The sequence below is a fragment of the Lampetra fluviatilis genome, chromosome 58 (assembly GCF_964198595.1).
Source record: "Lampetra fluviatilis chromosome 58, kcLamFluv1.1, whole genome shotgun sequence".
In the NCBI taxonomy this organism is placed as follows: domain Eukaryota; kingdom Metazoa; phylum Chordata; class Hyperoartia; order Petromyzontiformes; family Petromyzontidae; genus Lampetra; species Lampetra fluviatilis.
The window spans coordinates 1686152-1707518 of NC_136332.1; the positions used below are offsets into that span (position 1 = coordinate 1686152).

The 21367-nt window shown below is 35.7% G+C and overlaps 25 non-coding genes across 25 annotated transcripts; all 25 read left to right on the forward strand.

The window, feature by feature from the left end:
• Nucleotides 1-263: 263 nt before the first annotated feature.
• Nucleotides 264-335, forward strand: TRNAC-GCA (transfer RNA cysteine (anticodon GCA)). The gene has a single exon. It is a non-coding gene; the product is annotated as a tRNA-Cys (tRNA).
• Nucleotides 336-899: 564 nt separating this feature from the next.
• Nucleotides 900-971, forward strand: TRNAC-GCA (transfer RNA cysteine (anticodon GCA)). The gene has a single exon. It is a non-coding gene; the product is annotated as a tRNA-Cys (tRNA).
• A 569-nt stretch (nucleotides 972-1540) lies between these two features.
• TRNAC-GCA (transfer RNA cysteine (anticodon GCA)) lies at nucleotides 1541-1612 on the forward strand. The gene has a single exon. It is a non-coding gene; the product is annotated as a tRNA-Cys (tRNA).
• Nucleotides 1613-2821: 1209 nt separating this feature from the next.
• TRNAC-GCA (transfer RNA cysteine (anticodon GCA)) lies at nucleotides 2822-2893 on the forward strand. Its single transcript has one exon. It is a non-coding gene; the product is annotated as a tRNA-Cys (tRNA).
• A 1208-nt stretch (nucleotides 2894-4101) lies between these two features.
• On the forward strand, nucleotides 4102-4173 carry TRNAC-GCA (transfer RNA cysteine (anticodon GCA)). Its single transcript has one exon. It is a non-coding gene; the product is annotated as a tRNA-Cys (tRNA).
• A 568-nt stretch (nucleotides 4174-4741) lies between these two features.
• Nucleotides 4742-4813, forward strand: TRNAC-GCA (transfer RNA cysteine (anticodon GCA)). Its single transcript has one exon. It is a non-coding gene; the product is annotated as a tRNA-Cys (tRNA).
• A 568-nt stretch (nucleotides 4814-5381) lies between these two features.
• TRNAC-GCA (transfer RNA cysteine (anticodon GCA)) lies at nucleotides 5382-5453 on the forward strand. The gene has a single exon. It is a non-coding gene; the product is annotated as a tRNA-Cys (tRNA).
• A 569-nt stretch (nucleotides 5454-6022) lies between these two features.
• Nucleotides 6023-6094, forward strand: TRNAC-GCA (transfer RNA cysteine (anticodon GCA)). Its single transcript has one exon. It is a non-coding gene; the product is annotated as a tRNA-Cys (tRNA).
• Nucleotides 6095-6662: 568 nt separating this feature from the next.
• Nucleotides 6663-6734, forward strand: TRNAC-GCA (transfer RNA cysteine (anticodon GCA)). The gene has a single exon. It is a non-coding gene; the product is annotated as a tRNA-Cys (tRNA).
• A 2179-nt stretch (nucleotides 6735-8913) lies between these two features.
• Nucleotides 8914-8985, forward strand: TRNAC-GCA (transfer RNA cysteine (anticodon GCA)). Its single transcript has one exon. It is a non-coding gene; the product is annotated as a tRNA-Cys (tRNA).
• A 570-nt stretch (nucleotides 8986-9555) lies between these two features.
• On the forward strand, nucleotides 9556-9627 carry TRNAC-GCA (transfer RNA cysteine (anticodon GCA)). Its single transcript has one exon. It is a non-coding gene; the product is annotated as a tRNA-Cys (tRNA).
• A 564-nt stretch (nucleotides 9628-10191) lies between these two features.
• TRNAC-GCA (transfer RNA cysteine (anticodon GCA)) lies at nucleotides 10192-10263 on the forward strand. Its single transcript has one exon. It is a non-coding gene; the product is annotated as a tRNA-Cys (tRNA).
• A 569-nt stretch (nucleotides 10264-10832) lies between these two features.
• Nucleotides 10833-10904, forward strand: TRNAC-GCA (transfer RNA cysteine (anticodon GCA)). The gene has a single exon. It is a non-coding gene; the product is annotated as a tRNA-Cys (tRNA).
• A 1209-nt stretch (nucleotides 10905-12113) lies between these two features.
• TRNAC-GCA (transfer RNA cysteine (anticodon GCA)) lies at nucleotides 12114-12185 on the forward strand. Its single transcript has one exon. It is a non-coding gene; the product is annotated as a tRNA-Cys (tRNA).
• A 1208-nt stretch (nucleotides 12186-13393) lies between these two features.
• On the forward strand, nucleotides 13394-13465 carry TRNAC-GCA (transfer RNA cysteine (anticodon GCA)). Its single transcript has one exon. It is a non-coding gene; the product is annotated as a tRNA-Cys (tRNA).
• Nucleotides 13466-14033: 568 nt separating this feature from the next.
• TRNAC-GCA (transfer RNA cysteine (anticodon GCA)) lies at nucleotides 14034-14105 on the forward strand. The gene has a single exon. It is a non-coding gene; the product is annotated as a tRNA-Cys (tRNA).
• A 568-nt stretch (nucleotides 14106-14673) lies between these two features.
• On the forward strand, nucleotides 14674-14745 carry TRNAC-GCA (transfer RNA cysteine (anticodon GCA)). The gene has a single exon. It is a non-coding gene; the product is annotated as a tRNA-Cys (tRNA).
• A 568-nt stretch (nucleotides 14746-15313) lies between these two features.
• Nucleotides 15314-15385, forward strand: TRNAC-GCA (transfer RNA cysteine (anticodon GCA)). The gene has a single exon. It is a non-coding gene; the product is annotated as a tRNA-Cys (tRNA).
• A 568-nt stretch (nucleotides 15386-15953) lies between these two features.
• Nucleotides 15954-16025, forward strand: TRNAC-GCA (transfer RNA cysteine (anticodon GCA)). The gene has a single exon. It is a non-coding gene; the product is annotated as a tRNA-Cys (tRNA).
• Nucleotides 16026-16593: 568 nt separating this feature from the next.
• On the forward strand, nucleotides 16594-16665 carry TRNAC-GCA (transfer RNA cysteine (anticodon GCA)). The gene has a single exon. It is a non-coding gene; the product is annotated as a tRNA-Cys (tRNA).
• A 569-nt stretch (nucleotides 16666-17234) lies between these two features.
• Nucleotides 17235-17306, forward strand: TRNAC-GCA (transfer RNA cysteine (anticodon GCA)). The gene has a single exon. It is a non-coding gene; the product is annotated as a tRNA-Cys (tRNA).
• A 1520-nt stretch (nucleotides 17307-18826) lies between these two features.
• TRNAC-GCA (transfer RNA cysteine (anticodon GCA)) lies at nucleotides 18827-18898 on the forward strand. Its single transcript has one exon. It is a non-coding gene; the product is annotated as a tRNA-Cys (tRNA).
• A 567-nt stretch (nucleotides 18899-19465) lies between these two features.
• On the forward strand, nucleotides 19466-19537 carry TRNAC-GCA (transfer RNA cysteine (anticodon GCA)). The gene has a single exon. It is a non-coding gene; the product is annotated as a tRNA-Cys (tRNA).
• Nucleotides 19538-20105: 568 nt separating this feature from the next.
• On the forward strand, nucleotides 20106-20177 carry TRNAC-GCA (transfer RNA cysteine (anticodon GCA)). The gene has a single exon. It is a non-coding gene; the product is annotated as a tRNA-Cys (tRNA).
• Nucleotides 20178-20745: 568 nt separating this feature from the next.
• Nucleotides 20746-20817, forward strand: TRNAC-GCA (transfer RNA cysteine (anticodon GCA)). The gene has a single exon. It is a non-coding gene; the product is annotated as a tRNA-Cys (tRNA).
• Nucleotides 20818-21367: the final 550 nt, after the last annotated feature.

Sequence of the window (21367 nt, forward strand, 5' to 3'; positions counted from 1 at the left end):
TCCCATTCAGAAAATCATATTAGATAATGGGAATGAGGCCGAATTATATTCACGCAAAAGCCTTTTTCATTTTGGTTGTGTAATGTCGAAGTCGAAAGTTGAATTTTGGGAAAATTTGCTCAAAGTGTGAGATTCAAGTGTAATTATATACTCTAAAAGACTTGTTCATGGTGGTTGTGGACCGGTGAAGTCGATAATTTGTTTGCTGGGAAAATGAGCTAAAAAATAGATTCAAGATGACATCAAAATTTGTAGTATTGCATGGGGGTGTAGCTCAGAGGTAGAGCATTTGACTGCAGATCAAGAGGTCCTTGGTTCAAATCCAAGCGCCCACTTTTCTTGTTTATGCATTTTTTCATTGTCAAGGCCTCTGCTGGAGTGCTAAAACATGCATAGAAGTATCAGTTTAAATAAAGAAGATAAATTGCACCTCTTTTGCTTGACATTAACGTTATCATGCGAAAAGTTTATTTTTTATGTTCCATAATTGTCTTCAGTTTCTTTTCGACTTATAATTAAAAAACAATCTTCACGCTTATTTATGTCATGCAGAGACTTGTCCAAACCATCACACTTAACACACAAAACTGTTTAACTTATCTTACAAAAGAATCTCACTTTCCCCAAATATGATGTTTTGTATCCCATTCAGAAAATCATATTAGATAATGGGAATGAGGCCGAATAATATTCACGCAAAAGCCTTTTTCATTTTGGTTGTGTAATGTCGAAAGTTGAATTTTGGGAAAATGTGCTCAAAGTGTGAGATTCAAGTGTAATTATATACTCTAAAAGACTTGTTCATGGTGGTTGTGGACCGGTGAAGTCGATAATTTGTTTGCTGGGAAAATGATCTAAAAAATAGATTCAAGATGACATCAAAATTTGTAGTATTGCATGGGGGTGTAGCTCAGAGGTAGAGCATTTGACTGCAGATCAAGAGGTCCTTGGTTCAAATCCAAGCGCGCCCTTTTCTTGTTCGTGATTTTTTTCATTGGCAAGGCCTCTGCTGGAGTGCAAAAACATGCATAGAAGTATCAGTTTAAATAAAGAAGAGAAATTGCACCTCTTTTGCTTGACATTTACGTTATCATCCGAAAAGTTTATTTTTTATCTTCCATAATTGTCTTTAGTTTCTTTTCGACTTTTTATTAAAAATAATCTTCACGCTTATTTATGTCACGCAGAGACTTGTCCAAACCATCACACTTAACAAACAAAACTGTTTAACTTATCTTACAAAAGAATCTCAATTTCCCCAAATATGATGTTTTGAATCCCATTCTGAAAATCATATTAGATAATGGGAATGAGGCCGAATTATATTCACGCAAAAGCCTTTTTCATTTTGGTTGTGTAATGTCGACGTCGAAAGTTTAATTTTGGGAAAATGTGCTCAAAGTGTGAGATTCAAGTGTAATTATATACTCTAAAAGACTTGTTCATGGTGGTTGTGGACCGGTGAAGTCGATAATTTGTTTGCTGGGAAAATGAGCTAAAAAATAGATTCAAGATGACATCAAAATTTGTAGTATTGCATGGGGGTGTAGCTCAGACGTAGAGCATTTGACTGCAGATCAAGAGGTCCTTGGTTCAAATCCAAGCGCACCCTTTTCTTGTTCGTGATTTTTTTCATTGGCAAGGCCTCTGCTGGAGTGCAAAAACATGCATAGAAGTATCAGTTTAAATAAAGAAGAGAAATTGCACCTCTTTTGCTTGACATTTACGTTATCATGCGAAAAGTTTATTTTTTATCTTCCATGATTGTCTTTAGTTTCTTTTCGACTTTTTATTAAAAACAATCTTCACGCTTATTTATGTCACGCAGAGACTTGTCCAAACCATCACACTTAACACACAAAACTGTTTAACTTATCTTACAAAAGACGCTCAATTTCCCCAAATATGATGTTTTGAATCACATTCTGAAAATCATATTAGAAAATGGGAATGAGGCCGAATTATATTCACGCAAACGCCTTTTTCATTTTGGTTGTGTAATGTCGAAGTTGAAAGTTTAATTTTGTGAAAATGTACTCAAAGTGTGAGATTCAAGTGTAATTATGTACTCGAAAAGACTTGTTCATGGTGGTTGGGGACTGGTGAAGTTGATAATTTGTTTGCTGGGAAAGTGAGCTAAAAAATTGATCAAGATTACATCAAAATTTGTAGTGTTGCATGGGGGTGTAGCTCAGAGGTAGAGAATTTGACTGCAGATCAAAAGGTCCTTGAGTCAAATCCAAGCGCCCCCTTTTCTTGTTCGTGAATTTTTTCATCGGCAAGACCTCTGCTTGAGTGCAAAAACATGCATAGGAGTATCAGTTTAAATAAAGAAGAGAAATTGCACCTCTTTTGCTTGACATTTACGTTATCATGTTAAAAGATTATTTTTTATCTTCCATAATTGTCTTTAGTTTCTTTTCGACTTTTTATTAAAAACAATCTTCACGCTTATTTATGTCACGCAGAGACTTGTCCAAACCATCACACTTAACACACAAAACTGTTTAACTTATCTTACAAAATAATCTCAATTTCCCCAAATATGATGTTTTGAATCCCATTCTGAAAATCATATTAGAAAATGGGAATGAGGCCGAATTATATTCACGCAAACGCCTTTTTCATTTTGGTTGTGTAATGTCGAAGTTTAAAGTTTAATTTTGGGAAAATGTGCTCAAAGTGTGAGATTCAAGTGATATTATATACTCTAAAAAACGTGTTCATGGTGGTTGTGGACCGGTGAAGTCGATCATTTGTTTGCTGGGAAAATGAGCTAAAAAAATTATTCAAGATTACATCAAAATTTGCTGTATTGCTTGGGGGTGTAGCTCAGAGGTAGAGCATTTGACTGCAGATCAAGAGGTACTTGGTTCAAATCCAAGCGCACCCTTTTCTTGTTCGTGAATTTTTTCATTGGCAAGACCTCTGCTGGAGGGCAAAAACATGCATAGAAGTATCAGTTTAAATAAAGAAGAGAAATTGCACCTCTTTTGCTTGACATTTACGTTATCATGCGAAAAGTTTATTTTTTATCTTCCATAATTGTCTTTAGTTTCTTTTCGACTTTTTATTAAAAACAATCTTCACGCTTATTTATGTCACGCAGAGACTTGTCCAAACCATCACACTTAACACACAAAACTGTTTAACTTATCTTACAAAAGAAGCTCAATTTCCCCAAATATGATGTTTTGAATCACATTCTGAAAATCATATTAGAAAATGGGAATGAGGCCGAATTATATTCACGCAAACGCCTTTTTCATTTTGGTTGTGTAATGTCGAAGTTGAAAGTTTAATTTTGGGAAAATGTACTCAAAGTGTGAGATTCAAGTGTAATTATGTACTCTAAAAGACTTGTTCATGGTGGTTGTGGACTGGTGAAGTTGATAATTTGTTTGCTGGGAAAGTGAGCTAAAAAATTGATCAAGATTACATCAAAATTTGTAGTGTTGCATAGGGGTGTAGCTCAGAGGTAGAGAATTTGACTGCAGATCAAGAGGTCCTTGATTCAAATCCAAGCGCCCCCTTTCTTGTTCGTGAATTTTTTCATTGGCAAGACCTCTGCTGGAGTGCAAAAACATGCATAGAAGTATCAGTTTAAATAAAGAAGAGAAATTGCACCTCTTTAGCTTGACATTAACGTTATCATGCGAAAAGTTTATTTTTTATCTTCCATAATTGTCTTTAGTTTCTTTTCGTCTTTTAATTAAAAACAATCTTCACGCTTATTTATGTCACGCAGAGACTTGTCCAAACCATCACACTTAACACACAAAACTGTTTAACTTATCTCACAAAAAAATCTCACTTTCCCCAAATATGATGTTTTGAATCCCATTCTGAAAATCATATTAAATAATGGGAATGAGGCCGAATTATATTCACGCAAAAGCCTTTTTAATTTCGGTTGTGTAATGTCGAATTCGAAAGTTTAATTTTGGGAAAATGTGCTCAAAGTGTGAGATTCAAGTGTAATTATATCCTCTAAAAGACTTGTTCATGGTGGTTGTGGACCGGTGAAGTCGATCATTTGTTTGCTGGGAAAATGAGCTAAAAAATTGATTCAAGATTACATCAAAATTTGTAGTGTTGCATGGGGGTGTAGCTCAGAGGTAGAGCATTTGACTGCAGATCAAGAGGTCCTTGGTTCAAATCCAAGCGCCCCCTTTTCTTGTTCGTGAATTTTTTCATTGGCAAGACCTCTGCTGGAGTGCAAAAACATGCATAGAAGTATCAGTTTAAATAAAGAAGAGAAATTGCACCTCTTTTGCTTGACATTTACGTTATCATGCGAAAAGTTTATTTTTTATCTCCATAATTGTCTTTAGTTTTTTTTCGACTTTTAATTCAAAACAATCTTCACGCTTATTTATGTCACGCAGAGACTTGTCCAAACCATCACACTTAACACACAAAACTGATTAACGTATCTTACAAAAGAATCTCACTTTCCCCAAATATGATGTTTTGAATCCCATTCTGAAAATCATATTAGATAATGGGAATGAGGCCGAATTATATTCACGCAAAAGCCTTTTTCATTTTGGTTGTGTAATGTCGAAGTCGAAATTTTTATTTTGGGAAAATGTGCTCAAAGTGTGAGATTCAAGTGTAATTATATCCTCTAAAAGACTTGTTCATGGTGGTTGTGGACCGGTGAATTCGATCATTTGTTTGCTGGGAAAATGAGCTAAAAAATTGATTCAAGATTACATCAAAATTTGTAGTGTTGCATGGGGGTGTAGCTCAGAGGTAGAGCATTTGACTGCAGATCAAGAGGTCCTTGGTTCAAATCCAAGCGCCCCCTTTTCTTGTTCGTGAATGTTTTCATTGGCAAGGCCTCTGCTGGAGTGCAAAAACATGCATAGAAGTATCAGTTTAAATAAAGAAGAGAAATTGCACCTCTTTAGCTTGACATTAACGTTATCATGCGAAAAGTTTATTTTTTATCTCCATAATTGTCTTCAGTTTCTTTTCGACTTTTAATTAAAAACAATCTTCACACTTATTTATGTGACGCAGAGACTTGTCCAAACCATCACACTTAACACACAAAACAGTTTAACTTATCTTACAAAAAAATCTCACTTTCCCCAAATATGATGTTTTGAATCCCATTCTGAAAATCATATTAGATAATGGGAATGAGGCCGAATTATATTCACGCAAAAGCCTTTTTAATTTCGGTTGTGTAATGTCGAATTCGAAAGTTTAATTTTGGAAAAATGTGCTCAAAGTGTGAGATTGAAGTGTAATTATATCCTCTAAAAGACTTGTTCATGGTGGTTGTGGACCGGTGAAGTCGATCATTTGTTTGCTGGGAAAATGAGCTAAAAAAATTATTCAAGATTACATCAAAATTTGTAGTATTGCATGGGGGTGTAGCTCAGAGGTAGAGCATTTGAGTGCAGATCAAGAGGTCCTTGGTTCAAATCCAAGCGCCCCCTTTTCTTGTTCGTGAATTTTTTCATTGGCAAGACCTCTGCTGGAGTGCAAAAACATGCATAGAAGTATCAGTTTAAATAAAGAAGAGAAATTGCACCTCTTTTGCTTCACATTTACGTTATCATGCGAAAAGTTTATTTTTTATCTTCCATAATTGTCTTTAGTTTCTTTTCGACTTTTAATTCAAAACAATCTTCACGCTTATTTATGTCACGCAGAGACTTGTCCAAACCATCACACTTAACACACAAAACTGTTTAACGTATCTTACAAAAGAATCTCACTTTCCCCAAATATGATGTTTTGAATCCCATTCTGAAAATCATATTAGATCATGGGAATGAGGCCGAATTATATTCACGCAAACGCCTTTTTCATTTCGGTTGTGTAATGTCGAAGTCGAAAGTTTAATTTTGGGAAAATGTGCTCAAAGTGTGAGATTCAAGTGTAATTATGTACTCTAAAAGACTTGTTCATGGTGGTTGTGGACTGGTGAAGTTGATAATTTGTTTGCTGGGAAAATGAGCTAAAAAATTGATTCAAGATTACATCAAAATTTGTTGTATTGCATGGGGGTGTAGCTCAGAGGTAGAGCATTTGACTGCAGATCAAGAAGTCCTTGGTTCAAATCCAAGCGCCCCCTTTTCTTGTTCGTGAATTTTTTCATTGGCAAGGCCTCTGCTGGAGTGCAAAAACATGCATAGAAGTATCAGTTTAAATAAAGAAGAGAAATTGCACCTCTTTAGCTTGACATTAACGTTATCATGCGAAAAGTTTATTTTTTATCTTCCATAATTGTCTTTAGTTTCTTTTCGACTTTTAATTAAAAACAATCTTCACGCTTATTTATGTGACGCAGAGACTTGTCCAAACCATCACACTTAACACACAAAACTGTTTAACTTATCTTACAAAAAAATCTCACTTTCCCCAAATATGATGTTTTGAATCCCATTCTGAAAATCATATTAGATAATGGGAATGAGGCCGAATTATATTCACGCAAACGCCTTTTTCATTTTGGTTGTGTAATGTCGAATTCGAAAGTTTAATTTTGGGAAAATGTGCTCAAAGTGTGAGATTCAAGTGTAATTATGTACTCTAAAAGACTTGTTCATGGTGGTTGTGGACTGGTGAAGTCGATAATTTGTTTGCTGGGAAAATGAGCTAAAATTTGATTCAAGTTTACATCAAAATTTGTAGTATTGCATGGGGGTGTAGCTCAGAGGTAGAGCATTTGACTGCAGATCAAGAGGTCCTTGGTTCAAATCCAAGCGCCCCCTTTTCTTGTTCGTGAATTTTTTCATTGGCAAGGCCTCTGCTGGAGTGCAAAAACATGCATAGAAGTATCAGTTTAAATAAAGAAGAGAAATTGCACCTCTTTAGCTTGACATTAACGTTATCATGCGAAAAGTTTATTTTTTATCTTCCATAATTGTCTTTAGTTTCTTTTCGACTTTTAATTAAAAACAATCTTCACGCTTATTTACGTGACGCAGAGACTTGTCCAAACCATCACACTTAACACACAAAACTGTTTAACTTATACTATGGGAACCTCATTTGCCAGTAAAAATATGATAATTGGTTCTTTACCCTTCTATCTGGCAACAAAACTGACACCTTTTTACAAGGAGTCATGTGAGGTTCCCATAGTGTAGATGCTTGCCCCGAGCTCTCATACTCTGATGGTGCATTGTCTTTGAGTTGTGCGCCTTTTGGCGTCATCTGGTCCAACCCATATGAGACTAGGCTCTAAGGAAGCTCTCTCGGGTGTGGATCAATCAACTTTAAGGACAGTGCACATTATCAGAGTTATGTTCTTTTGTTTGTATTATGACTGCAGGTATTGCGGTCTATGCAAACATGACTCCTTGTAAAAAGGTGTCAGTTTTGTTGCCAGATAGAAGGGTAAAGAACCAATTATCATATTTTTACTGGCAAATGAGGTTCCCATAGTGTAGATGCTTGCCCCGAGCTCTCATACTCTGATGGTGCATTGTCTTTGAGTTGTGCGCCTTTTGGCGTCATCTGGTCCAACCCATATGAGACTAGGCTCTAAGGAAAGCTGTCTCGGGTGTGGATCAATCAACTTTAAGGACAGTGCACATTATCAGAGTTATGTTCTTTTGTTTGTATTATGACTGCAGGTATTGCGGTCTATGCAAACATGACTCCTTGTAAAAAGGTGTCAGTTTTGTTGCCAGATAGAAGGGTAAAGAACCAATTATCATATTTTTACTGGCAAATGAGGTTCCCATAGTGTAGATGCTTGCCCCGAGCTCTCATACTCTGATGGTGCATTGTCTTTGGGTTGTGCGCCTTTTGGCGTCATCTGGTCCAACCCATATGAGACTAGGCTCTAAGGAAAGCTGTCTCGGGTGTGGATCAATCAACTTTAAGGACAGTGCACATTATCAGAGTTATGTTCTTTTGTTTGTATTATGACTGCAGGTATTGCGGTCTATGCAAACATGACTCCTTGTAAAAAGGTATCAGTTTTGTTGCCAGATAGAAGGGTAATGAACCAATTATCATATTTTTACTGGCAAATGAGGTTCCCATAGTGTAGATGCTTGCCCCGAGCTCTCATACTCTGATGGTGCATTGTCTTTGAGTTGTGCGCCTTTTGGCGTCATCTGGTCCAACCCATATGAGACTATGCTCTAAGGAAAGCTGTCTCGGGTGTGGATCAATCAACTTTAAGGACAGTGCACATTATCAGAGTTATGTTCTTTTGTTTGTATTATGACTGCAGGTATTGCGGTCTATGCAAACATGACTCCTTGTAAAACGGTGTCAGTTTTGTTGCCAGATAGAAGGGTAAAAAACCAATTATCATATTTTTACTGGCAAATGAGGTTCCCATAGTGTAGATGCTTGCCCCGAGCTCTCATACTCTGATGGTGCATTGTCTTTGAGTTGTGCGCCTTTTGGCGTCATCTGGTCCAACCCATATGAGACTAGGTTCTAAGGAAAGCTGTCTCGGGTGTGGATCAATCAACTTTAAGGACAGTGCACATTATCAGAGTTAAGTTCTTTTGTTTGTATTATGACTGCAGGTATTGCGGTCTATGCAAACATGACTCCTTGTAAAAAGGTGTCAGTTTTGTTGCCAGATAGAAGGGTAAAGAACCAATTATCATGTTTAACTTATCTTACAAAAAAATCTCACTTTCCCCAAATATGATGTTTTGAATCCCATTCTGAAAATCATATTAGATAATGGGAATGAGGCCGAATTATATTCACGCAAAAGCCTTTTTAATTTCGGTTGTGTAATGTCGAATTCGAAAGTTTAATTTTGGGAAAATGTGCTCAAAGTGTGAGATTCAAGTGTAATTATATCCTCTAAAAGACTTGTTCATGGTGGTTGTGGACCGGTGAAGTCGATCATTTGTTTGCTGGGAAAATGAGCTAAAAAATTGATTCAAGATTACATCAAAATTTGTTGTATTGCATGGGGGTGTAGCTCAGAGGTAGAGCATTTGACTGCACATCAAGAGGTCCTTGGTTTAAATCCAAGCGCCCACTTTTCTTGTTTATGAATTTTTTCATTGTCAAGGCCTCTGCTGGAGTGCTAAAACATGCATAGAAGTATCAGTTTAAATAAAGAAGATAAATTGCACCTCTTTTGCTTGACATTAACGTTATCATGCGAAAAGTTTATTTTTTATGTTCCATAATTGTCTTCAGTTTCTTTTCGACTTATAATTAAAAAACAATCTTCACGCTTATTTATGTCATGCAGAGACTTGTCCAAACCATCACACTTAACACACAAAACTGTTTAACTTATCTTACAAAAGAATCTCACTTTCCCCAAATATGATGTTTTGTATCCCATTCAGAAAATCATATTAGATAATGGGAATGAGGCCGAATTATATTCACGCAAAAGCCTTTTTCATTTTGGTTGTGTAATGTCGAAGTCGAAAGTTGAATTTTGGGAAAATGTGCTCAAAGTGTGAGATTCAAGTGTAATTATATACTCTAAAAGACTTGTTCATGGTGGTTGTGGACCGGTGAAGTCGATAATTTGTTTGCTGGGAAAATGAGCTAAAAAATAGATTCAAGATGACATCAAAATTTGTAGTATTGCATGGGGGTGTAGCTCAGAGGTAGAGCATTTGACTGCAGATCAAGAGGTCCTTGGTTCAAATCCAAGCGCCCACTTTTCTTGTTTATGCATTTTTTCATTGTCAAGGCCTCTGCTGGAGTGCTAAAACATGCATAGAAGTATCAGTTTAAATAAAGAAGATAAATTGCACCTCTTTTGCTTGACATTAACGTTATCATGCGAAAAGTTTATTTTTTATGTTCCATAATTATCTTCAGTTTCTTTTCGACTTATAATTAAAAAACAATCTTCACGCTTATTTATGTCATGCAGAGACTTGTCCAAACCATCACACTTAACACACAAAACTGTTTAACTTATCTTACAAAAGAATCTCACTTTCCCCAAATATGATGTTTTGTATCCCATTCAGAAAATCATATTAGATAATGGGAATGAGGCCGAATAATATTCACGCAAAAGCCTTTTTCATTTTGGTTGTGTAATGTCGAAAGTTGAATTTTGGGAAAATGTGCTCAAAGTGTGAGATTCAAGTGTAATTATATACTCTAAAAGACTTGTTCATGGTGGTTGTGGACCGGTGAAGTCGATAATTTGTTTGCTGGGAAAATGAGCTAAAAAATAGATTCAAGATGACATCAAAATTTGTAGTATTGCATGGGGGTGTAGCTCAGAGGTAGAGCATTTGACTGCAGATCAAGAGGTCCTTGGTTCAAATCCAAGCGCGCCCTTTTCTTGTTCGTGATTTTTTTCATTGGCAAGGCCTCTGCTGGAGTGCAAAAACATGCATAGAAGTATCAGTTTAAATAAAGAAGAGAAATTGCACCTCTTTTGCTTGACATTTACGTTATCATCCGAAAAGTTTATTTTTTATCTTCCATAATTGTCTTTAGTTTCTTTTCGACTTTTTATTAAAAATAATCTTCACGCTTATTTATGTCACGCAGAGACTTGTCCAAACCATCACACTTAACAAACAAAACTGTTTAACTTATCTTACAAAAGAATCTCAATTTCCCCAAATATGATGTTTTGAATCCCATTCTGAAAATCATATTAGATAATGGGAATGAGGCCGAATTATATTCACGCAAAAGCCTTTTTCATTTTGGTTGTGTAATGTCGACGTCGAAAGTTTAATTTTGGGAAAATGTGCTCAAAGTGTGAGATTCAAGTGTAATTATATACTCTAAAAGACTTGTTCATGGTGGTTGTGGACCGGTGAAGTCGATAATTTGTTTGCTGGGAAAATGAGCTAAGAAATAGATTCAAGATGACATCAAAATTTGTAGTATTGCATGGGGGTGTAGCTCAGACGTAGAGCATTTGACTGCAGATCAAGAGGTCCTTGGTTCAAATCCAAGCGCACCCTTTTCTTGTTCGTGATTTTTTTCATTGGCAAGGCCTCTGCTGGAGTGCAAAAACATCCATAGAAGTATCAGTTTAAATAAAGAAGAGAAATTGCACCTCTTTTGCTTGACATTTACGTTATCATGCGAAAAGTTTATTTTTTATCTTCCATGATTGTCTTTAGTTTCTTTTCGACTTTTTATTAAAAACAATCTTCACGCTTATTTATGTCACGCAGAGACTTGTCCAAACCATCACACTTAACACACAAAACTGTTTAACTTATCTTACAAAAGACGCTCAATTTCCCCAAATATGATGTTTTGAATCACATTCTGAAAATCATATTAGAAAATGGGAATGAGGCCGAATTATATTCACGCAAACGCCTTTTTCATTTTGGTTGTGTAATGTCGAAGTTGAAAGTTTAATTTTGTGAAAATGTACTCAAAGTGTGAGATTCAAGTGTAATTATGTACTCGAAAAGACTTGTTCATGGTGGTTGGGGACTGGTGAAGTTGATAATTTGTTTGCTGGGAAAGTGAGCTAAAAAATTGATCAAGATTACATCAAAATTTGTAGTGTTGCATGGGGGTGTAGCTCAGAGGTAGAGAATTTGACTGCAGATCAAAAGGTCCTTGAGTCAAATCCAAGCGCCCCCTTTTCTTGTTCGTGAATTTTTTCATCGGCAAGACCTCTGCTTGAGTGCAAAAACATGCATAGGAGTATCAGTTTAAATAAAGAAGAGAAATTGCACCTCTTTTGCTTGACATTTACGTTATCATGTTAAAAGATTATTTTTTATCTTCCATAATTGTCTTTAGTTTCTTTTCGACTTTTTATTAAAAACAATCTTCACGCTTATTTATGTCACGCAGAGACTTGTCCAAACCATCACACTTAACACACAAAACTGTTTAACTTATCTTACAAAATAATCTCAATTTCCCCAAATATGATGTTTTGAATCCCATTCTGAAAATCATATTAGAAAATGGGAATGAGGCCGAATTATATTCACGCAAACGCCTTTTTCATTTTGGTTGTGTAATGTCGAAGTTTAAAGTTTAATTTTGGGAAAATGTGCTCAAAGTGTGAGATTCAAGTGATATTATATACTCTAAAAAACGTGTTCATGGTGGTTGTGGACCGGTGAAGTCGATCATTTGTTTGCTGGGAAAATGAGCTAAAAAAATTATTCAAGATTACATCAAAATTTGCTGTATTGCTTGGGGGTGTAGCTCAGAGGTAGAGCATTTGACTGCAGATCAAGAGGTACTTGGTTCAAATCCAAGCGCACCCTTTTCTTGTTCGTGAATTTTTTCATTGGCAAGACCTCTGCTGGAGGGCAAAAACATGCATAGAAGTATCAGTTTAAATAAAGAAGAGAAATTGCACCTCTTTTGCTTGACATTTACGTTATCATGCGAAAAGTTTATTTTTTATCTTCCATAATTGTCTTTAGTTTCTTTTCGACTTTTTATTAAAAACAATCTTCACGCTTATTTATGTCACGCAGAGACTTGTCCAAACCATCACACTTAACACACAAAACTGTTTAACTTATCTTACAAAAGAAGCTCAATTTCCCCAAATATGATGTTTTGAATCACATTCTGAAAATCATATTAGAAAATGGGAATGAGGCCGAATTATATTCACGCAAACGCCTTTTTCATTTTGGTTGTGTAATGTCGAAGTTGAAAGTTTAATTTTGGGAAAATGTACTCAAAGTGTGAGATTCAAGTGTAATTATGTACTCTAAAAGACTTGTTCATGGTGGTTGTGGACTGGTGAAGTTGATAATTTGTTTGCTGGGAAAGTGAGCTAAAAAATTGATCAAGATTACATCAAAATTTGTAGTGTTGCATAGGGGTGTAGCTCAGAGGTAGAGAATTTGACTGCAGATCAAGAGGTCCTTGATTCAAATCCAAGCGCCCCCTTTCTTGTTCGTGAATTTTTTCATTGGCAAGACCTCTGCTGGAGTGCAAAAACATGCATAGAAGTAGCAGTTTAAATAAAGAAGAGAAATTGCACCTCTTTAGCTTGACATTAACGTTATCATGCGAAAAGTTTATTTTTTATCTTCCATAATTGTCTTTAGTTTCTTTTCGTCTTTTAATTAAAAACAATCTTCACGCTTATTTATGTCACGCAGAGACTTGTCCAAACCATCACACTTAACACACAAAACTGTTTAACTTATCTCACAAAAAAATCTCACTTTCCCCAAATATGATGTTTTGAATCCCATTCTGAAAATCATATTAAATAATGGGAATGAGGCCGAATTATATTCACGCAAAAGCCTTTTTAATTTCGGTTGTGTAATGTCGAATTCGAAAGTTTAATTTTGGGAAAATGTGCTCAAAGTGTGAGATTCAAGTGTAATTATATCCTCTAAAAGACTTGTTCATGGTGGTTGTGGACCGGTGAAGTCGATCATTTGTTTGCTGGGAAAATGAGCTAAAAAATTGATTCAAGATTACATCAAAATTTGTAGTGTTGCATGGGGGTGTAGCTCAGAGGTAGAGCATTTGACTGCAGATCAAGAGGTCCTTGGTTCAAATCCAAGCGCCCCCTTTTCTTGTTCGTGAATTTTTTCATTGGCAAGACCTCTGCTGGAGTGCAAAAACATGCATAGAAGTATCAGTTTAAATAAAGAAGAGAAATTGCACCTCTTTTGCTTGACATTTACGTTATCATGCGAAAAGTTTATTTTTTATCTCCATAATTGTCTTTAGTTTTTTTTCGACTTTTAATTCAAAACAATCTTCACGCTTATTTATGTCACGCAGAGACTTGTCCAAACCATCACACTTAACACACAAAACTGATTAACGTATCTTACAAAAGAATCTCACTTTCCCCAAATATGATGTTTTGAATCCCATTCTGAAAATCATATTAGATAATGGGAATGAGGCCGAATTATATTCACGCAAAAGCCTTTTTCATTTTGGTTGTGTAATGTCGAAGTCGAAATTTTTATTTTGGGAAAATGTGCTCAAAGTGTGAGATTCAAGTGTAATTATATCCTCTAAAAGACTTGTTCATGGTGGTTGTGGACCGGTGAATTCGATCATTTGTTTGCTGGGAAAATGAGCTAAAAAATTGATTCAAGATTACATCAAAATTTGTAGTGTTGCATGGGGGTGTAGCTCAGAGGTAGAGCATTTGACTGCAGATCAAGAGGTCCTTGGTTCAAATCCAAGCGCCCCCTTTTCTTGTTCGTGAATGTTTTCATTGGCAAGGCCTCTGCTGGAGTGCAAAAACATGCATAGAAGTATCAGTTTAAATAAAGAAGAGAAATTGCACCTCTTTAGCTTGACATTAACGTTATCATGCGAAAAGTTTATTTTTTATCTCCATAATTGTCTTCAGTTTCTTTTCGACTTTTAATTAAAAACAATCTTCACACTTATTTATGTGACGCAGAGACTTGTCCAAACCATCACACTTAACACACAAAACAGTTTAACTTATCTTACAAAAAAATCTCACTTTCCCCAAATATGATGTTTTGAATCCCATTCTGAAAATCATATTAGATAATGGGAATGAGGCCGAATTATATTCACGCAAAAGCCTTTTTAATTTCGGTTGTGTAATGTCGAATTCGAAAGTTTAATTTTGGAAAAATGTGCTCAAAGTGTGAGATTGAAGTGTAATTATATCCTCTAAAAGACTTGTTCATGGTGGTTGTGGACCGGTGAAGTCGATCATTTGTTTGCTGGGAAAATGAGCTAAAAAAATTATTCAAGATTACATCAAAATTTGTAGTATTGCATGGGGGTGTAGCTCAGAGGTAGAGCATTTGAGTGCAGATCAAGAGGTCCTTGGTTCAAATCCAAGCGCCCCCTTTTCTTGTTCGTGAATTTTTTCATTGGCAAGACCTCTGCTGGAGTGCAAAAACATGCATAGAAGTATCAGTTTAAATAAAGAAGAGAAATTGCACCTCTTTTGCTTCACATTTACGTTATCATGCGAAAAGTTTATTTTTTATCTTCCATAATTGTCTTTAGTTTCTTTTCGACTTTTAATTCAAAACAATCTTCACGCTTATTTATGTCACGCAGAGACTTGTCCAAACCATCACACTTAACACACAAAACTGTTTAACGTATCTTACAAAAGAATCTCACTTTCCCCAAATATGATGTTTTGAATCCCATTCTGAAAATCATATTAGATCATGGGAATGAGGCCGAATTATATTCACGCAAAAGCCTTTTTCATTTTGGTTGTGTAATGTCGAAGTCGAAATTTTATTTTGGGAAAATGTGCTCAAAGTGTGAAATTCAAGTGTAATTATGTACTCTAAAAGACTTGTTCATGGTGGTTGTGGACTGGTGAAGTTGATAATTTGTTTGCTGGGAAAATGAGCTAAAAAATTGATTCAAGATTACATCAAAATTTGTTGTATTGCATGGGGGTGTAGCTCAGAGGTAGAGCATTTGAGTGCAGATCAAGAGGTCCTTGGTTCAAATCCAAGCGCCCCCTTTTCTTGTTCGTGAATTTTTTCATTGGCAAGACCTCTGCTGGAGTGCAAAAACATGCATAGAAGTATCAGTTTAAATAAAGAAGAGAAATTGCACCTCTTTTGCTTCACATTTACGTTATCATGCGAAAAGTTTATTTTTTATCTTCCATAATTGTCTTTAGTTTCTTTTCGACTTTTAATTAAAAACAATCTTCACGCTTATTTATGTCACGCAGAGACTTGTCCAAACCATCACACTTAACACACAAAACTGTTTAACGTATCTTACAAAAGAATCTCACTTTCCCCAAATATGATGTTTTGAATCCCATTCTGAAAATCATATTAGATAATGGGAATGAGGCCGAATTATATTCACGCAAAAGCCTTTTTCATTTTGGTTGTGTAATGTCGAAGTCGAAATTTTATTTTGGGAAAATGTGCTCAAAGTGTGAAATTCAAGTGTAATTATGTACTCTAAAAGACTTGTTCATGGTGGTTGTGGACTGGTGAAGTTGATAATTTGTTTGCTGGGAAAATGAGCTAAAAAATTGATTCAAGATTACATCAAAAATTGTTGTATTGCATGGGGGTGTAGCTCAGAGGTAGAGCATTTGACTGCAGATCAAGAGGTCCTTGGTTCAAATCCAAGCGCCCCCTTTTCTTGTTCGTGAATTTTTTCATTGGCAAGACCTCTGCTGGAGTGCAAAAACATGCATAGAAGTATCAGTTTAAATAAAGAAGAGAAATTGCACCTCTTTTGCTTCACATTTACGTTATCATGCGAAAAGTTTATTTTTTATCTTCCATAATTGTCTTTAGTTTCTTTTCGACTTTTAATTAAAAACAATCTTCACGCTTATTTACGTCACGCAGAGACTTGTCCAAACCATCACACTTAACACACAAAACTGTTTAACGTATCTTACAAAAGAATCTCACTTTCCCCAAATATGATGTTTTGAATCCCATTCTGAAAATCATATTAGATAATGGGAATGAGGCCGAATTATATTCACGCAAAAGCCTTTTTCATTTTGGTTGTGTAATGTCGAAGTCGAAATTTTATTTTGGGAAAATGTGCTCAAAGTGTGAAATTCAAGTGTAATTATGTACTCTAAAAGACTTGTTCATGGTGGTTGTGGACTGGTGAAGTTGATAATTTGTTTGCTGGGAAAATGAGCTAAAAAATTGATTCAAGATTACATCAAAATTTGTTGTATTGCATGGGGGTGTAGCTCAGAGGTAGAGCATTTGACTGCAGATCAAGAGGTCCTTGGTTCAAATCCAAGCGCCCCCTTTTCTTGTTCGTGAATTTTTTCATTGGCAAGACCTCTGCTGGAGTGCAAAAACATGCATAGAAGTATCAGTTTAAATAAAGAAGAGAAATTGCACCTCTTTTGCTTCACATTTACGTTATCATGCGAAAAGTTTATTTTTTTATCTTCCATAATTGTCTTTAGTTTTTTTTCGACTTTTAATTAAAAACAATCTTCACGCTTATTTACGTCAGGCAGAGACTTGTCCAAACCATCACACTTAACACACAAAACTGTTTAACGTATCTTACAAAAGAATCTCACTTTCCCCAAATATGATGTTTTGAATCCCATTCTGAAAATCATATTAGATAATGGGAATGAGGCCGAATTATATTCACGCAAAAGCCTTTTTCATTTTGGTTGTGTAATGTCGAAGTCGAAATTTTATTTTGGGAAAATGTGCTCAAAGTGTGAAATTCAAGTGTAATTATGTACTCTAAAAGACTTGTTCATGGTGGTTGTGGACTGGTGAAGTTGATAATTTGTTTGCTGGGAAAATGAGCTAAAAAATTGATTCAGGATTACATCAAAATTTGTTGTATTGCATGGGGGTGTAGCTCAGAGGTAGAGCATTTGACTGCAGATCAAGAGGTCCTTGGTTCAAATCCAAGCGCCCCCTTTTCTTGTTCGTGAATTTTTTCATTGGCAAGGCCTCTGCTTAAGTGCAAAAACATGCATAGAAGTATCAGTTTAAATAAAGAAGAGAAATTGCACCTCTTTTGCTTGACATTTACGTTATCTTGCGAAAAGTTAATTTTTTTTCTTCCATAATTGTCTTTCGTTTCTTTTCGACTTTTAATTAAAAACAATCTTCACGGTGCAAGCATCTACACTATGGGAACCTCATTTGCCAGTAAAAATATGATAATTGGTTCTTTACCCTTCTATCTGGCAACAAAACTAACACCTTTTTACAAGGAGTCATGTTTGCATAGACCGCAATACCTGCAGTCATAATACAAACAAAAGAACATAACTCTGATAATGTGCACTGTCCTTAAAGTTGATTGATCCACACCCGAGACAGCTTTCCTTAGAGCCTAGTCTCATATGGGTTGGACCAGATGACGCCAAAAGGCGCACAACTCACAGACAATGCACCATCAGAGTATGAGAGCTCGGGGCAAGCATCTACACTATGGGAACCTCACATGACTCCTTGTAAAAAGGTGTCAGTTTTGTTGCCAGATAGAAGGGTAAAGAACCAATTATCATATTTTTACTGGCAAATGAGGTTCCCATAGTGTAGATGCTTGCCCCGAGCTCTCATACTCTGATGGTGCATTGTCTTTGAGTTGTGCGCCTTTTGGCGTCATCTGGTCCAACCCATATGAGACTATGCTCTAAGGAAAGCTGTCTCGGGTGTGGATCAATCAACTTTAAGGACAGTGCACATTATCAGAGTTATGTTCTTTTGTTTGTATTATGACTGCAGGTATTGCGGTCTATGCAAACATGACTCCTTGTAAAAAGGTGTCAGTTTTGTTGCCAGATAGAAGGGTAAAGAACCAATTATCATATTTTTACTGGCAAATGAGGTTCCCATAGTGTAGATGCTTGCACCGAGCTCTCATACTCTGATGGTGCATTGTCTTTGAGTTGTGCGCCTTTTGGCGTCATCTGGTCCAACCCATATGAGACTAGGCTCTAAGGAAAGCTGTCTCGGGTGTGGATCAATCAACTTTAAGGACAGTGCACATTATCAGAGTTATGTTCTTTTGTTTGTATTATGACTGCAGGTATTGCGGTCTATGCAAACATGACTCCTTGTAAAAAGGTGTCAGTTTTGTTGCCAGATAGAAGGGTAAAGAACCAATTATCATGTTTAACTTATCTTACAAAAAAATCTCACTTTCCCCAAATATGATGTTTTGAATCCCATTCTGAAAATCATATTAGATAATGGGAATGAGGCCGAATTATATTCACGCAAAAGCATTTTTAATTTCGGTTGTGTAATGTTGAATTCGAAAGTTTAATTTTGGGAAAATGTGCTCAAAGTGTGAGATTCAAGTGTAATTATGTACTCTAAAAGACTTGTTCATGGTGGTTGTGGACCGGTGAAGTCGATCATTTGTTTGCTGGGAAAATGAGCTAAAAAATTGATTCAAGATTACATCAAAATTTGTTGTATTACATGGGGGTGTAGCTCAGAGGTAGAGCATTTGACTGCAGATCAAAAGGTCCTTGGTTCAAATCCAAGCGCCCCCTTTTCTTGTTCGTGAACTTTTTCATTGGCAAGACCTCTGCTGGAGGGCAAAAACATGCATAGAAGTATCAGTTTAAATAAAGAAGAGAATTGCACCTCTTTTGCTTGACATTTACGTTATCATGCGAAAAGTTTATTTTTTATCTTCCAACATTGTCTTTAGTTTCTTTTCGACTTTTAATTAAAAACAATCTTCACGCTTATTTACGTCACGCAGAGACTTGTCCAAACCATCACACTTAACACACAAAACTGTTTAACGTATCTTACAAAAGAATCTCACTTTCCCCAAATATGATGTTTTGAATCCCATTCTGAAAATCATATTAGATCATGGGAATGAGGCCGAATTATATTCACGCAAAAGCCTTTTTCATTTTGGTTGTGTAATGTCGAAGTCGAAATTTTATTTTGGGAAAATGTGCTCAAAGTGTGAAATTCAAGTGTAATTATGTACTCTAAAAGACTTGTTCATGGTGGTTGTGGACTGGTGAAGTTGATAATTTGTTTGCTGGGAAAATGAGCTAAAAAATTGATTCAAGATTACATCAAAATTTGTTGTATTGCATGGGGGTGTAGCTCAGAGGTAGAGCATTTGAGTGCAGATCAAGAGGTCCTTGGTTCAAATCCAAGCGCCCCCTTTTCTTGTTCGTGAATTTTTTCATTGGCAAGACCTCTGCTGGAGTGCAAAAACATGCATAGAAGTATCAGTTTAAATAAAGAAGAGAAATTGCACCTCTTTTGCTTCACATTTACGTTATCATGCGAAAAGTTTATTTTTTATCTTACATAATTGTCTTTAGTTTCTTTTCGACTTTTAATTAAAAACAATCTTCACGCTTATTTATGTCACGCAGAGACTTGTCCAAACCATCACACTTAACACACAAAACTGTTTAACGTATCTTACAAAAGAATCTCACTTTCCCCAAATATGATGTTTTGAATCCCATTCTGAAAATCATATTAGATAATGGGAATGAGGCCGAATTATATTCACGCAAAAGCCTTTTTCATTTTGGTTGTGTAATGTCGAAGTCGAAATTTTATTTTGGGAAAATGTGCTCAAAGTGTGAAATTCAAGTGTAATTATGTACTCTAAAAGACTTGTTCATGGTGGTTGTGGACTGGTGAAGTTGATAATTTGTTTGCTGGGAAAATGAGCTAAAAAATTGATTCAAGATTACATCAAAAATTGTTGTATTGCATGGGGGTGTAGCTCAGAGGTAGAGCATTTGACTGCAGATCAAGAGGTCCTTGGTTCAAATCCAAGCGCCCCCTTTTCTTGTTCGTGAATTTTTTCATTGGCAAGACCTCTACTGGAGTGCAAAAACATGCATAGAAGTATCAGTTTAAATAAAGAAGAGAAATTGCACCTCTTTTGCTTCACATTTACGTTATCATGCGAAAAGTTTATTTTTTATCTTCCATAATTGTCTTTAGTTTCTTTTCGACTTTTAATTAAAAACAATCTTCACGCTTATTTACGTCACGCAGAGACTTGTCCAAACCATCACACTTAACACACAAAACTGTTTAACGTATCTTACAAAAGAATCTCACTTTCCCCAAATATGATGTTTTGAATCCCATTCTGAAAATCATATTAGATAATGGGAATGAGGCCGAATTATATTCACGCAAAAGCCTTTTTCATTTTGGTTGTGTAATGTCGAAGTCGAAATTTTATTTTGGGAAAATGTGCTCAAAGTGTGAAATTCAAGTGTAATTATGTACTCTAAAAGACTTGTTCATGGTGGTTGTGGACTGGTGAAGTTGATAATTTGTTTGCTGGGAAAATGAGCTAAAAAATTGATTCAAGATTACATCAAAATTTGTTGTATTGCATGGGGGTGTAGCTCAGAGGTAGAGCATTTGACTGCAGATCAAGAGGTCCTTGGTTCAAATCCAAGCGCCCCCTTTTCTTGTTCGTGAATTTTTTCATTGGCAAGACCTCTGCTGGAGTGCAAAAACATGCATAGAAGTATCAGTTTAAATAAAGAAGAGAAATTGCACCTCTTTTGCTTCACATTTACGTTATCATGCGAAAAGTTTATTTTTTTATCTTCCATAATTGTCTTTAGTTTTTTTTCGACTTTTAATTAAAAACAATCTTCACGCTTATTTACGTCAGGCAGAGACTTGTCCAAACCATCACACTTAACACACAAAACTGTTTAACGTATCTTACAAAAGAATCTCACTTTCCCCAAATATGATGTTTTGAATCCCATTCTGAAAATCATATTAGATAATGGGAATGAGGCCGAATTATATTCACGCAAAAGCCTTTTTCATTTTGGTTGTGTAATGTCGAAGTCGAAATTTTATTTTGGGAAAATGTGCTCAAAGTGTGAAATTCAAGTGTAATTATGTACTCTAAAAGACTTGTTCATGGTGGTTGTGGACTGGTGAAGTTGATAATTTGTTTGCTGGGAAAATGAGCTAAAAAATTGATTCAGGATTACATC